This window comes from Taudactylus pleione, unplaced genomic scaffold (assembly GCF_031769625.1).
Source record: "Taudactylus pleione unplaced genomic scaffold, aTauple2 ptg000775l, whole genome shotgun sequence".
Lineage (NCBI taxonomy): Eukaryota > Metazoa > Chordata > Amphibia > Anura > Myobatrachidae > Taudactylus > Taudactylus pleione.
In genome coordinates, this window is record NW_028285177.1 from 122,657 (window position 1) to 135,000 (window position 12,344).

The window sequence follows — 12,344 nt, forward strand, 5'->3', positions numbered from 1 at the left end:
TGTTATGGCAGTATAAAATTACCTACAGCACCTGGTATTCCCAGGTGGTCTCCCATCCAAGTACTAACCAGGCCCAACACTGCATAGGTTCCAAGATCAGACGAGATTGGGCATGTCCAGTGTGGTTTGGCTGTAGGTGCTCAAAAACATTAACTTTAGACCTCTTTTACTTCTTAACTCAAGTAAATTCATTGATAAGTTGAAAAATTAAATGAGGAATGTAATAGAAAAGAATGTTATGGCAGTATAAAATTACCTACAGCTCCTGGTATTCCGAGGTGGTCTCCCATCCAAGTACTAACCAGGCCCAACACTGCATAGTTTCCAAGATCAGACGAGATTGGGCATGTCCAATGTGGTTTGGCTGTAGGTGCTCAAAAACATTAACTTTAGACCTCTATTACTTCTTAACTCAAGTAAATTCATTGATAAGTTGAAAAAATTAAATGTAAAATGTAATAGAAAAGAATGTTATGGCAGTATAAATTTACCTACAGCAACAGGTATTCCCAGGTGGTCTCCCATCCAAGTACTAACCAGGCCCAACACTGCATAGCTTCCAAGATCAGACGAAATTGGGCATGTCCAGTGTGGTTTGGCTGTAGGTGCTCAAAAACATTAACTTTAGACTTCTTTTACTTCTTAGCTCAAGTAAATTCATTGATAAGTTGAAAAAATGTAATGTAAAATGTAATAGAAAAGAATGTTATGGCAGTATAAAATTACATACAGCACCTGGTATTCCCAGGTGGTTTCCCATCCAAGTACTAACCAGGCCAAACACTGCATAGCTTCCAAGATCAGACGAGATTGGGCATGTCCAGTGTGGTTTGGCTGTAGGTACTCAAAAACATTAACTTTAGAACTCTTTTACTTCTTAACTCAAGTAAATTCAATGATAATTTGAAAAAATGAAATGTAAAATGTAATAGAAAAGAATGTTATGGCTGTCTAAAATTACCTACAGCACCAGGTATTCCCAGGTGGTCTCCCATCCAAGTACAAACCAGGCCCAACACTGCATAGCTTCCAAGATCAGAAAAGATTGGGTATGTCCAGTGTGCTTTGGCTGTATGTGCTCAAAAGCATTACATTTAGATCTCTATTACTTCTTAACTCAAGTAAATTCATTGATAAGTTGAAAAAATTAAATGTAAAATGTAATAGAAAAGAATGTTATGGCAGTATAAAATTACCTACAGCACCTGGTAGTCCCAGGTGGTCTCCCATCCAAGTACTAACCAGGCCAAACACTGCATAGCTTCCAAGATCAGATGAGATTGGGCATGTCCAGTGTGGTTTGGCTGAAGGAGCTCAAAAACATTAACTTTAGACCTCTTTTACTTCTTTACTCAAGTAAATTCATTGATAAGTTGAAAAAATTAAATGTAAAATGTAATAGAAAAGAATGCTATGGCTGTCTAAAATTGCCGACAGCACCAGGTAGTCTCCCATCCAAGTACAAACCAGGCCCAACACTGCATAGCTTCCATGATCAGAAAAGATTGGGTATGTCCAGTGTGCTTTGGCTGTAGGTGCTCAAAAGCATTAAATTTAGACCTCTATTACTTCTTAACTCAAGTAAATTCATTGATAAGTTGAAAAAATTAAATGTAAAATGTAATAGAAAAGAATGTTATGGCAATATAAAATTACCTACAGCACCTGGTATTCCCACGTGGTCTCCCATCCAACTACTAACCAGGCCAAACTGCATAGCTTCCAAGATCAGACGAGAATGGGCATGTCCAGTGTGGTTTGGCTGTAGGTGCTCAAAAACATTAGCTTTAGACCTCTTTTACTTCTTAGCTCAAGTAAATTCATTGCTAAGTTGAATAAATTAAATGTAAAATGTAATAGAAAAGAATGTTAAGGCTATCTAAAATTACCTCCAGCATCTGGTATTCCCAGGTGGTCTCCCATTCAAGTACTAACCAGGCCCAACACTGCATAGCTTCCAAGATCAGATGAGATTGTTATTGTCCAGTGTGCTTTGGCTGTATGTGCTCAAAAACATTAACTTTATACCTCTTTTACTTCTTAACTCAAGTAAATTCATTGATAAGTTAAAAAAATTAAATGTAAAATGTAATAGAAAAGAATGTTTTGGCTGTATAAAATCATCTACAGCACCTGGTATTCCCAGGTGGTCTCCCACCCACGTACTAACCAGGTCCAACACTGCATAGCTTCCAAGATCAGAGGAGATTGGGCATGTCCAGTGTGGTTTGGCTGTTGGTGCTCAAAAACATTAACTTTAGACCTCTATTACTTCTTAACTTAAGTAAAATCATTGATAAGTTGAAAAAATTAAATGTAAAATGTAATAGATAAGAATGTTATGGCAGTATAAAATTACCTATTGCACCTGGTATTCCCAGGTGGTCTCCCATCCAAGTACTAACCAGGCCCAACACTGCATAGCTTCCAAGATCAGAAGAGATTGGGCATGTCCAGTGTGGTTTGTCTGCAGGCGATCAAAAATAATTATATTAGACCTCTTTTACTTCTTAACTCAAGTAAATTAATTTATAAGTTGAAAAATTTAAATGTAAAATGTAAAAGAAAAGAATGTTATGGCAGTATAAAATGATGTACAGCACCTGTTATTCCCAGGTGTTCTCCCATCCAAGTACTTACCAGGCACAACATGGCATAGCGTCCAAGATCAGACGAGATTGGGCATGTCCAGTGTGGTTTGGCTGTAGGCCCTCAAATAAATTAACTTTAGACCTCTTTTACTTCTTAACTCAAGTAAATTCATTGATAAGTTGAAAAAATTAAATGTAAAATGTAATAGAAAAGAATGTTATGGCAGTATAAAATTACCTACTGCACCTGGTATTCCCTGGTGGTATCCCATCCAAGTACTTACCAGGCCCAACACTGTATAGCTTCCAAGATCAGACGAGATTGGGCATGTCCAGTGAGGATTGGCTGTAGGTGCACAAAAACATTAACTTTAGACCTCTATTACTTTTTAACTCAAGTAAGTTCATTGATAAGTTGAAAAAATTAAATGTAAAATGTAATAGAAAAGAATTTTATAGTATGATAAAATGAACTACAGCAGCTGGTATTCCCTGGTGGTCTCCCATCCAAGTACTAACCAGGCCCAACACTGCATAGCTTCCAATATCAGATGAGATTGGGCATGTCCAGTGTGGTTTGGCTGTAGGTGCTCAAAAGAATTAACTTTAGACCTCATTTACTTCTTAACTCAAGTAAATTCATTGATAAGTTGAAAAAATGTAATGTAATATGTAATAGAAAAGAATGTTATTACTATATAAAATTACCTACAGCACCTGGTATTCCCAGGTGGTCTCCCATCCAAGTACTAACCATGCCCAACACTGCATAGCTTCCAAGATCAGACGACATTGGCCATGTCCAGTGTGGTTTGGCTATAGGTGCTGAAAAATATTAACTTTAGACCTCTATTACTTCTTAACTCAAGTAAATTCATTGATAAGTTAAAAAAATTAAATGTAAAATGAAATAGAAAAGAATGTTATGGCAGTATAAAATTACCTACAGCTCCTGGTATTTCCAGGTGGTCTCCCATCCAAGTACTAACCAGGCCCAACACTGCATAGCTTCCAAGATCAGATGAGATTGGGCATGTCCAGTGTGGTTTGGCTGTAGGTGCTCAAAAGCATTAAATTTAGACCGCTATTACTTCTTAACACAAGTAAATTCATTGATAAGTTGAAAAAATTAAATATAAAATGTAATAGAAAAGAATGTTATGGCTATATAAAATTACCTACAGCACCTGGTATTCCCAGGCGGTCTCCCATCCAAGTACTAACCAGGCCCAACACTGCATAGCTTCCAAGATCAGACAATATTGGGCATGTCCAGTGTGGTTTGACTGTATGTGCTCAAAAACATTAACTTTAGACTTCTTTTACTTCTTAACTCAAGTAAATTCATTGATAAGTTGAAAAAATTAAATGTAAAATTTAATAGAAAAGAATGTTATGGCAGTATAAAATTACCTACAGCACCTGGTATTCCCAGGTGGTCTCCCATTCAAGTACTAACCAGGCCCAACACTGCATAGCTTCCAAGATCAGACAAGATTGGGCATGTCCAGTGTGGTTTGGCTGTAGGTGCTCAAAAACATTAACTGTAGACCACTTTTACTTCTTAACTCAAATAAGTTCATTGATAAGTTGAAAAAATTAAATGTAAAATGTAATAGAAAAGAATGTTATAGTATGATAAAAAGAACTACTGCACCTGGTATTCCCTGGTGGTCTCCCATCCAAGTACTAACCATGCCCAACACTGCATAGCTTCCAAGATCAGACGACATTGGCCATGTACAGTGTGGTTTGGCTGTAGGTGCTCAAAAACATTAACTTTAAACCTCTTTTACTTCTTAACTCAAGTAAATTAATTGATAAGTTGAAAAAATTAAATGTAAAATGTAATAGAAAAGAATGTTATGGCAGTATAAAATTACCTACTGCACCTGGTTTTCCCAGGTGGTTCCCTTCCAAGTACTGACCAGGCCCAACACTGCATAGCTACCAAGATAAGACGAGATTGGGCATGTCCAGTGTGGATTGGCTGTAGGTGCTCAAAAGCATTAACTTTAGACCTCTGTTACTTCTTAACTCAAGGAAATTCATTGATTAGTTGAAAAAATTAAATGTAAAATGTAATAGAAAAGAATGTTATGGCAGTATAAAATTACCTACAGCACCTGGTATTCCCAGGTGGTCTCCCATCCAAGTACTAACCAGGCCCAACACTGCATAGGTTCCAAGATCAGACGAGATTGGGCATGTCCAGTGTGGTTTGGCTGTAGGTGCTCAAAAACATTAACTTTAGACCTCTTTTACTTCTTAACTCAAGTAAATTCATTGATAAGTTGAAAAATTAAATGAGAAATGTAATAGAAAAGAATGTTATGGCAGTATAAAATTACCTACAGCTCCTGGTATTCCGAGGTGGTCTCCCATCCAAGTACTAACCAGGCCCAACACTGCATAGCTTCCAAGATCAGATTAGATTGGGCATGTCCACTGTGGTTTGGCTGTAGGTGCTCAAAAACATTAACTTTAGAACTCTATTACTTCTTAACTCAAGTAAATTCATTGATAAGTTGAAAAAATTAAATGTAAAATGTAATAGAAAAGACTGTTATGGCAGTATAAATTTACCTACAGCAACAGGTATTCCCAGGTGGTCTCCCATCCAAGTACTAACCAGGCCCAACACTGCATAGCTTCCAAGATCAGACGAAATTGGGCATGTCCAGTGTGGTTTGGCTGTAGTTGCTCAAAAACATTAACTTTAGACTTCTTTTACTTCTTAGCTCAAGTAAATTCATTGATAAGTTGAAAAAATGTATTGTAAAATGTAATAGAAAAGAATGTTATGGCAGTATAAAATTACATACAGCACCTGGTATTCCCAGGTGGTCTCTAGTCCAAGTACTAACCAGGCCCAACACTACATAGCTTCCAAGATCAGACGAGATTGGGCATGTCCTGTGTGGTTTGGCTGTAGGTGCTCAAAAGCATTAACTTTAGACCTCTATTACTTCTTAACTCAAGTAAATTCATTGATAAGTTGAAAAAATTAAATGTAAAATGTAATAGAAAAGAATGTTATGGCTGTCTAAAATTACATACAGCACCAGGTATTCCCAGGTGGTCTCCAATCCAAGTACAAACCAGGCCCAACACTGCATAGCTTCCAAGATCAGAAAAGATTGGGTATGTCCATTGTGGTTTGGCTGTAGGTGCTCAAAAGCATTAAATTTAGACCTCTATTACTTCTTATCTCAAGTAAATTCATTGATAATTTGAAAAAATTAAATGTAAAATGTAATAGAAAAGAATGTTATGGCAGTATAACATTACCTACAGCACCTGGTATTCCCAGGTGGTCTCCCATCCAAGTACTAACCAGGCCCAACACTGCATAGGTTCCAAGATCAGACGAGATTGGGCATGTCCAGTGTGGTTTGGCTGTAGGTGCTCAAAAACATTAACTTTAGGCCTCTTTTACTTCTTAACTCAAGTAAATTCATTGATAAGTTGAAAAATTAAATGAGAAATGTAATAGAAAAGAATGTTATGGCAGTATAAAATTACCTACAGCTCCTGGTATTCCGAGGTGGTCTCCCATCCAAGTACTAACCAGGCCCAACGCTGCATAGCTTCCAAGATCAGATTAGATTGGGCATGTCCACTGTGGTTTGGCTATAGGTGCTCAAAAACATTAACTTTAGACCTCTATTACTTCTTAACTCAAGTAAATTCATTGATAAGTTGAAAAAATTAAATGTAAAATGTAAAAGAAAAGACTGTTATGGCAGTATAAATATACCTACAGCAACAGGTATTCCCAGGTGGTCTCCCATCCAAGTACTAACCAGGCCCAACACTGCATAGCTTCCAAGATCAGACGAAATTGGGCATGTCCAGTGTGGTTTGGCTGTAGTTGCTCCAAAACATTAACTTTAGACTTCTTTTACTTCTTAGCTCAAGTAAATTCATTGATAAGTTGAAAAAATGTAATGTAAAATGTAATAGAAAAGAATGTTATGGCAGTATAAAATTACATACAGCACCTGGTATTCCCAGGTGGTCTCCTGTCCAAGTACTAACCAGGCCCAACACTGCATAGCTTCCAAGATCAGACGAGATTGGGCATGTCCTGTGTGGTTTGGCTGTAGGTGCTCAAAAGCATTAACTTTAGACCTCTATTACTTCTTAACTCAAGTAAATTCATTGATAAGTTGAAAAAATTAAATGTAAAATGTAATAGAAAAGAATGTTATGACTGTCTAAAATTACCTACAGCACCAGGTATTCCCAGGTGGTCTCCCATCCAAGTACAAACCAGGCCCAACACTGCATAGCTTCCAAGATCAGATTAGATTGGGCATGTCCACTGTGGTTTGGCTATAGGTGCTCAAAAACATTAACTTTAGACCTCTTTTACTTTTTAACTCAAGTAAATTCATTGATAAGTTGAAAAATTTAAAAGTAAAATGTAATAGAAAAGAATGTTATGGCTGTCAAAAATTACCTACAGCACCATGTGTTCCCAGGTGGTCTCCCATCCAAGTACAAACCAGGCCCAAATCAGCATAGCTTCCAAGATCATACAAGATTGGGCATGTCCAGTGTGGTTTGGCTGTAGGTGCTCAAAAGCATTAACTTTAGACCTCTATTACTTCTTAACTCAAGTAAAGTCATTGATAAGTTGAAAAAATTAAATGTAAAATGTAATAGAAAAGACTGTTATGGCAGTATAAAATTACCTACAGCACCTGGGATTCCTAGGTGGTCTCCCATCCAAGTACTAACTAGGCCCAACACTGCATAGCTTCCAAGATCAGATGAGATTGGGCATGTCCAGTGTGGTTTGGCTGAAGGAGCTCAAAAGCATTAACTTTAGACCTCTTTTACTTCTTTACTCAAGTAAATTCATTGATAAGTTGAAAAAATTAAATGTAAAATGTAATAGAAAAGAATGTTATGGCAGTATAAAATTACCTACAGCACCTGGTATTCCCAGGTGGTCTCCCATCCAAGTACTAACCAGGCCAAACACTGCATAGCTTCCAAGATCAGATGAGATTGGGCATGTCCAGTGTGGTTTGGCTGAAGGAGCTCAAAAACATTAACTTTAGACCTCTTTTACTTCTTTACTCAAGTAAATTCATTGATAAGTTGAAAAAATTAAATGTAAAATGTAATAGAAAAGAATGTTATGGCAGTATAAAATTACCTACAGCACCTGGTATTCCCAGGTGGTTTCCCTTCCAAGTACTAACCAGACCAAACACTTCATAGCTTCCAAGATCAGACGAGATTGGGCATGTCCAGTGTGGTTTGGCTGTAGGTGCTCAAAAACATTAACTTTAGACCTCTTTTACTTCTTAACTCAAGTAAATTCATTGATAAGTTGAAAAAATTAAATGTAAAATGTAATAGAAAAGAATGCTATGGCTGTCTAAAATTACCGACAGCACCAGGTAGTCTCCCATCCAAGTACAAACCAGGCCCAACACTGCATAGTTTCCAAGATCAGAAAAGTTTGGGTATGTCCAGTGTGCTTTGGCTGTAGGTGCTCAAAAGCATTAAATTTAGACCTCTATTACTTCTTAACTCAAGTAAATTCATTGATAAGTTGAAAAAATTAAATGTAAAATGTAATAGAAAAGAATGTTATGGCAATATAAAATTACCTACAGCACCTGGTATTCCCAGGTGGTCTCCCATTCAAGTACTAACCAGGCCAAACACTGCATTGTTTCCAAGATCAGACGAGATTGGGCATGTCCAGTGTGGTTTGGCTGTAGGTGCTCAAAAACATTAACTTTAGACCTCTTTTACTTCTTAGCTCAAGTAAATTCATTGATAAGTTGAAAAAATTAAATGTAAAATGTAATAGAAAAGAATGTTATGGCTGTCTAAAATTACCTACAGCACCAGGTATTCCCAGGTGGTCTCCCATCCAAGTACAAACCAGGCCCAACACTACATAGCTTCCAAGATCAAACGAGATTGGGCATGTCCAGTGTGGTTTGGCTGTTGGTGCTCAAAAACATTAACTTTAGACCTCTATTACTTCTTAACTCAAGTAAATTCATTGATAAGTTGAAAAAATTAAATGTAAAATGTATTTGAAAAGAATGTTTTGGCTGTTTAAAATTACATACAGCACCTGGTATTCCAAGGTGGTCTCCCATCGAAGTACAAACCAGGCCCAACACTGCATAGCTTCCAAGATCAGACGAGATTGGGCATGTCCAGTGTGGTTTGGCTGTAGGTGCTCAAAAGCATTATATTTAGACCTCTATTACTTCTTAACTCAAGTAAATTCATTGATAAGTTGAAAAAATTAAATGTAAAATGTAATAGAAAAGAATGTTATGGCAGTATAAAATTACCTACAGCACCTGGTATTCCCAAGTGGCCTCCCATCCAATTACTAACCAGGCCCCAACACTGCATAGTTTCCAAGATCAGACGAGATTGGGCATGTCCAGTGTGGTTTGGCTGTAGGTGCTCAAAAGCATTAAATTAATACCGCTATTACTTCTTAACTCAAGTAAATTCATTGATAAGTTGAAAAAATTAAATGTAAAATGTAATAGAAAAGAATGTTATGGCAGTATAAAATTACCTATTGCACCTGGTATTCCCAGGTGGTCTCCCATCCAAGTACTAACCAGGCCCAACACTGCATAGCTTCCAAGATCAGAAGAGATTGTTCATGTCCAGTGTGGTTTGTCTGCAGGCAATCAAAAATAATTATATTAGACCTCTTTTACTTCTTAACTCAAGTAAATTAATTTATAAGTTGAAAAATTTAAATGTAAAATGTAATAGAAAAGAATGTTATGGCAGTATAAAATGATGTACAGCACCTGTTATTCCCAGGTGTTCTCCCATCAAAGTACTTACCAGGCACAACATGGCATAGCGTCCAAGATCAGACGAGATTGGGCATGTCCAGTGTGGTTTGGCTGTAGGCCCTCAAATAAATTAACTTTAGACCTCTTTTACTTCTTAACTCAAGTAAATTCATTGATAAGTTGAAAAAATTAAAAGTAAAATGGAATAGAAAAGAATGTTATGGCAGTATAAAATTACCTACTGCACCTGGTATTCCCTGGTGGTATCCCATCCAAGTACTTACCAGGCCCAACACTGTATAGCTTCCAAGATCAGACGAGATTGGGCATGTCCAGTGAGGATTGGCTGTAGGTGCACAAAAACATTAACTTTAGACCTCTATTACTTTTTAACTCAAGTAAGTTCATTGATAAGTTGAAAAAATTAAATGTAAAATGTAATAGAAAAGAATTTTATAGTATGATAAAATGAACTACAGCAGCTGGTATTCCCTGGTGGTCTCCCATCCAAGTACTAACCAGGCCCAACACTGCATAGCTTCCAATATCAGATGAGATTGGGCATGTCCAGTGTGGTTTGGCTGTAGGTGCTCAAAAGCATTAACTTTAGACCTCATTTACTTCTTAACTCAAGTAAATTCATTGATAAGTTGAAAAAATGTAATGTAATATGTAATAGAAAAGAATGTTATTACTATATAAAATTACCTACAGCACCTGGTATTTACAGGTGGTCTCCCATCCAAGTACTAACCATGCCCAACACTGCATAGCTTCCAAGATCAGACGACATTGGCCATGTCCAGTGTGGTTTGGCTATAGGTGCTGAAAAATATTAACTTTAGACCTCTATTACTTCTTAACTCAAGTAAATTCATTGATAAGTTAAAAAAATTAAATGTAAAATGAAATAGAAAAGAATGTTATGGCAGTATAAAATTACCTACAGCTCCTGGTATTTCCAGGTGGTCTCCCATTAAAAAGTACTAACCAGGCCCAACACTGCATAGCATCCAAGATCAGATGAGATTGGGCATGTCCAGTGTGGTTTGGCTATAGGTGCTCAAAAGCATTAAATTTAGACCGCTATTACTTCTTAACACAAGTAAATTCATTGATAAGTTGAAAAAATTAAATGTAAAATGTAATAAAAAAGAATGTTATGGCTATATAAAATTACCTACAGCACCTGGTATTCCCAGGCGGTCTCCCATCCAAGTACTAACCAGGCCCAACACTGCATAGCTTCCAAGATCAGACAATATTGGGCATGTCCAGTGTGGTTTGACTGTAGGTGCTCAAAAACATTAACTTTAGACTTCTTTTACTTCTTAACTCAAGTAAATTCATTGATAAGTTGAAAAAATTAAATGTAAAATTTAATAGAAAAGAATGTTATGGCAGTATAAAATTACCTACAGCACCTGGTATTCCCAGGTGGTCTCCCATTCTAGTACTAACCAGGCCCAACACTGCATAGCTTCCAAGATCAGACAAGATTGGGCATGTCCAGTGTGGTTTGGCTGTAGGCGCTCAAAAACATTAACTGTAGACCACTTTTACTTCTTAACTCAAATAAGTTCATTGATAAGTTGAAAAAATTAAATGTAAAATGTAATAGAAAAGAATGTTATAGTATGATAAAATGAACTACTGCACCTGGTATTCCCTGGTGGTCTCCCATCCATGTACTAACAAGGCCCAACACTGCATAGCTTCCAAGATCAGACGACATTGGCCATGTACAGTGTGGTTTGGCTGTAGGTGCTCAAAAACATTAACTTTAGACCTCTTTTACTTCTTAACTCATGTAAATTCATTGATAAGTTGAAAAAATTAAATGTAAAATGTAATAGAAAAGAATGTTATGGCAGTATAAAATTACCTACTGCACCTGGTTTTCCCAGGTGGTTTCCCTTCCAAGTACTGACCAGGCCCAACACTGCATAGCTAACAAGAGAAAAAGAGATTGGGCATGTCCAGTGTGGATTGGCTGTAGGTGCTCAAAAGCATTAACTTTAGACCTCTGTTACTTCTTAACTCAAGGAAATTCATTGATTAGTTGAAAAAATTAAATGTAAAATGTAATAGAAAAGAATGTTATGGCAGTATAAAATTACCTACAGCACCTGGTATTTCCAGGTGGTCTCCCATCCAAGCACTAACCAGGCCCAACACTGCATAGGTTCCAAGATCAGACGAGATTGGGCATGTCCAGTGTGGTTTGCCTGTAGGTGCTCAAAAACATTAACTTTAGACCTCTTTTACTTCTTAACTCAAGTAAATTCATTGATAAGTTGAAAAATTAAATGAGAAATGTAATAGAAAAGATTGTTATGGGGAGTATAAAATTACCTACAGCTCCTGGTATTCCGAAGTGGTCTCCCATCCAAGTACTAACCAGGCCCAACACTGCATAGCTTCCAAGATCAGATTAGATTGGGCATGTCCACTGTGGTTTGGCTGTAGGTGCTCAATAACATTAACTTTAGACCTCTATTACTTCTTAACTCAAGTAAATTCATTGATAAGTTGAAAAAATTAAATGTAAAATGTAATAGAAAAGACTGTTATGGCAGTATAAATTTACCTACAGTAACAGGTATTCCCAGGTGGTCTCCCATCCAAGTACTAATCAGGCCCAACACTGCATAGCTTCCAAGATCAGACGAAATTGGGCATGTCCAGTGTGGTTTGGCTGTAGGTGCTCAAAAACATTAACTTTAGACTTCTTTTACTTCTTAGCTCAAGTAAATTCATTGATAAGTTGAAAAAATGTAATGTAAAATGTAATAGAAAAGAATGTTATGGCAGTATAAAATTACCTACAGCACCAGGTATTCCCAGGTGGTCTCCCATCCAAGTACAAACCAGGCCCAACACTGCATAGCTTCCAAGATCAGAAAAGATTGGGTATGTCCAGTGTGGTTTGGCTGTAGGTGCTCAAAAG

The 12,344-nt window shown here is 37.0% G+C and overlaps 43 pseudogenes; all 43 read right to left on the reverse strand.

Moving 5' to 3' along the window:
* Positions 1-19: 19 nt before the first annotated feature.
* On the reverse strand, positions 20-138 carry LOC148475606 (5S ribosomal RNA; annotated as a pseudogene).
* Positions 139-253: 115 nt separating this feature from the next.
* LOC148475607 (5S ribosomal RNA) lies at positions 254-372 on the reverse strand (annotated as a pseudogene).
* A 116-nt stretch (positions 373-488) lies between these two features.
* Positions 489-607, reverse strand: LOC148475608 (5S ribosomal RNA; annotated as a pseudogene).
* A 116-nt stretch (positions 608-723) lies between these two features.
* On the reverse strand, positions 724-842 carry LOC148475609 (5S ribosomal RNA; annotated as a pseudogene).
* A 116-nt stretch (positions 843-958) lies between these two features.
* Positions 959-1,077, reverse strand: LOC148475610 (5S ribosomal RNA; annotated as a pseudogene).
* A 116-nt stretch (positions 1,078-1,193) lies between these two features.
* Positions 1,194-1,312, reverse strand: LOC148475611 (5S ribosomal RNA; annotated as a pseudogene).
* A 341-nt stretch (positions 1,313-1,653) lies between these two features.
* LOC148475612 (5S ribosomal RNA) lies at positions 1,654-1,770 on the reverse strand (annotated as a pseudogene).
* Positions 1,771-2,121: 351 nt separating this feature from the next.
* LOC148475613 (5S ribosomal RNA) lies at positions 2,122-2,240 on the reverse strand (annotated as a pseudogene).
* A 116-nt stretch (positions 2,241-2,356) lies between these two features.
* Positions 2,357-2,475, reverse strand: LOC148475614 (5S ribosomal RNA; annotated as a pseudogene).
* Positions 2,476-2,826: 351 nt separating this feature from the next.
* On the reverse strand, positions 2,827-2,945 carry LOC148475615 (5S ribosomal RNA; annotated as a pseudogene).
* Positions 2,946-3,061: 116 nt separating this feature from the next.
* LOC148475616 (5S ribosomal RNA) lies at positions 3,062-3,180 on the reverse strand (annotated as a pseudogene).
* Positions 3,181-3,296: 116 nt separating this feature from the next.
* LOC148475617 (5S ribosomal RNA) lies at positions 3,297-3,415 on the reverse strand (annotated as a pseudogene).
* A 116-nt stretch (positions 3,416-3,531) lies between these two features.
* On the reverse strand, positions 3,532-3,650 carry LOC148475618 (5S ribosomal RNA; annotated as a pseudogene).
* A 116-nt stretch (positions 3,651-3,766) lies between these two features.
* On the reverse strand, positions 3,767-3,885 carry LOC148475619 (5S ribosomal RNA; annotated as a pseudogene).
* Positions 3,886-4,001: 116 nt separating this feature from the next.
* LOC148475620 (5S ribosomal RNA) lies at positions 4,002-4,120 on the reverse strand (annotated as a pseudogene).
* A 585-nt stretch (positions 4,121-4,705) lies between these two features.
* LOC148475621 (5S ribosomal RNA) lies at positions 4,706-4,824 on the reverse strand (annotated as a pseudogene).
* A 115-nt stretch (positions 4,825-4,939) lies between these two features.
* On the reverse strand, positions 4,940-5,058 carry LOC148475622 (5S ribosomal RNA; annotated as a pseudogene).
* A 116-nt stretch (positions 5,059-5,174) lies between these two features.
* On the reverse strand, positions 5,175-5,293 carry LOC148475623 (5S ribosomal RNA; annotated as a pseudogene).
* Positions 5,294-5,409: 116 nt separating this feature from the next.
* LOC148475624 (5S ribosomal RNA) lies at positions 5,410-5,528 on the reverse strand (annotated as a pseudogene).
* A 116-nt stretch (positions 5,529-5,644) lies between these two features.
* On the reverse strand, positions 5,645-5,763 carry LOC148475625 (5S ribosomal RNA; annotated as a pseudogene).
* Positions 5,764-5,879: 116 nt separating this feature from the next.
* Positions 5,880-5,998, reverse strand: LOC148475626 (5S ribosomal RNA; annotated as a pseudogene).
* A 115-nt stretch (positions 5,999-6,113) lies between these two features.
* Positions 6,114-6,232, reverse strand: LOC148475627 (5S ribosomal RNA; annotated as a pseudogene).
* A 116-nt stretch (positions 6,233-6,348) lies between these two features.
* Positions 6,349-6,467, reverse strand: LOC148475628 (5S ribosomal RNA; annotated as a pseudogene).
* Positions 6,468-6,583: 116 nt separating this feature from the next.
* Positions 6,584-6,702, reverse strand: LOC148475629 (5S ribosomal RNA; annotated as a pseudogene).
* A 116-nt stretch (positions 6,703-6,818) lies between these two features.
* Positions 6,819-6,937, reverse strand: LOC148475630 (5S ribosomal RNA; annotated as a pseudogene).
* Positions 6,938-7,053: 116 nt separating this feature from the next.
* On the reverse strand, positions 7,054-7,172 carry LOC148475631 (5S ribosomal RNA; annotated as a pseudogene).
* A 116-nt stretch (positions 7,173-7,288) lies between these two features.
* Positions 7,289-7,407, reverse strand: LOC148475632 (5S ribosomal RNA; annotated as a pseudogene).
* Positions 7,408-7,523: 116 nt separating this feature from the next.
* Positions 7,524-7,642, reverse strand: LOC148475633 (5S ribosomal RNA; annotated as a pseudogene).
* A 116-nt stretch (positions 7,643-7,758) lies between these two features.
* LOC148475634 (5S ribosomal RNA) lies at positions 7,759-7,877 on the reverse strand (annotated as a pseudogene).
* Positions 7,878-8,218: 341 nt separating this feature from the next.
* On the reverse strand, positions 8,219-8,337 carry LOC148475635 (5S ribosomal RNA; annotated as a pseudogene).
* A 116-nt stretch (positions 8,338-8,453) lies between these two features.
* LOC148475636 (5S ribosomal RNA) lies at positions 8,454-8,572 on the reverse strand (annotated as a pseudogene).
* A 116-nt stretch (positions 8,573-8,688) lies between these two features.
* LOC148475637 (5S ribosomal RNA) lies at positions 8,689-8,807 on the reverse strand (annotated as a pseudogene).
* Positions 8,808-8,923: 116 nt separating this feature from the next.
* Positions 8,924-9,043, reverse strand: LOC148475638 (5S ribosomal RNA; annotated as a pseudogene).
* A 586-nt stretch (positions 9,044-9,629) lies between these two features.
* LOC148475639 (5S ribosomal RNA) lies at positions 9,630-9,748 on the reverse strand (annotated as a pseudogene).
* A 116-nt stretch (positions 9,749-9,864) lies between these two features.
* On the reverse strand, positions 9,865-9,983 carry LOC148475640 (5S ribosomal RNA; annotated as a pseudogene).
* A 116-nt stretch (positions 9,984-10,099) lies between these two features.
* Positions 10,100-10,218, reverse strand: LOC148475641 (5S ribosomal RNA; annotated as a pseudogene).
* Positions 10,219-10,334: 116 nt separating this feature from the next.
* Positions 10,335-10,455, reverse strand: LOC148475642 (5S ribosomal RNA; annotated as a pseudogene).
* A 116-nt stretch (positions 10,456-10,571) lies between these two features.
* On the reverse strand, positions 10,572-10,690 carry LOC148475643 (5S ribosomal RNA; annotated as a pseudogene).
* A 116-nt stretch (positions 10,691-10,806) lies between these two features.
* LOC148475644 (5S ribosomal RNA) lies at positions 10,807-10,925 on the reverse strand (annotated as a pseudogene).
* Positions 10,926-11,511: 586 nt separating this feature from the next.
* On the reverse strand, positions 11,512-11,630 carry LOC148475645 (5S ribosomal RNA; annotated as a pseudogene).
* A 116-nt stretch (positions 11,631-11,746) lies between these two features.
* Positions 11,747-11,865, reverse strand: LOC148475646 (5S ribosomal RNA; annotated as a pseudogene).
* A 116-nt stretch (positions 11,866-11,981) lies between these two features.
* On the reverse strand, positions 11,982-12,100 carry LOC148475647 (5S ribosomal RNA; annotated as a pseudogene).
* A 116-nt stretch (positions 12,101-12,216) lies between these two features.
* LOC148475648 (5S ribosomal RNA) lies at positions 12,217-12,335 on the reverse strand (annotated as a pseudogene).
* Between the last annotated feature and the right edge of the window lie 9 nt (positions 12,336-12,344).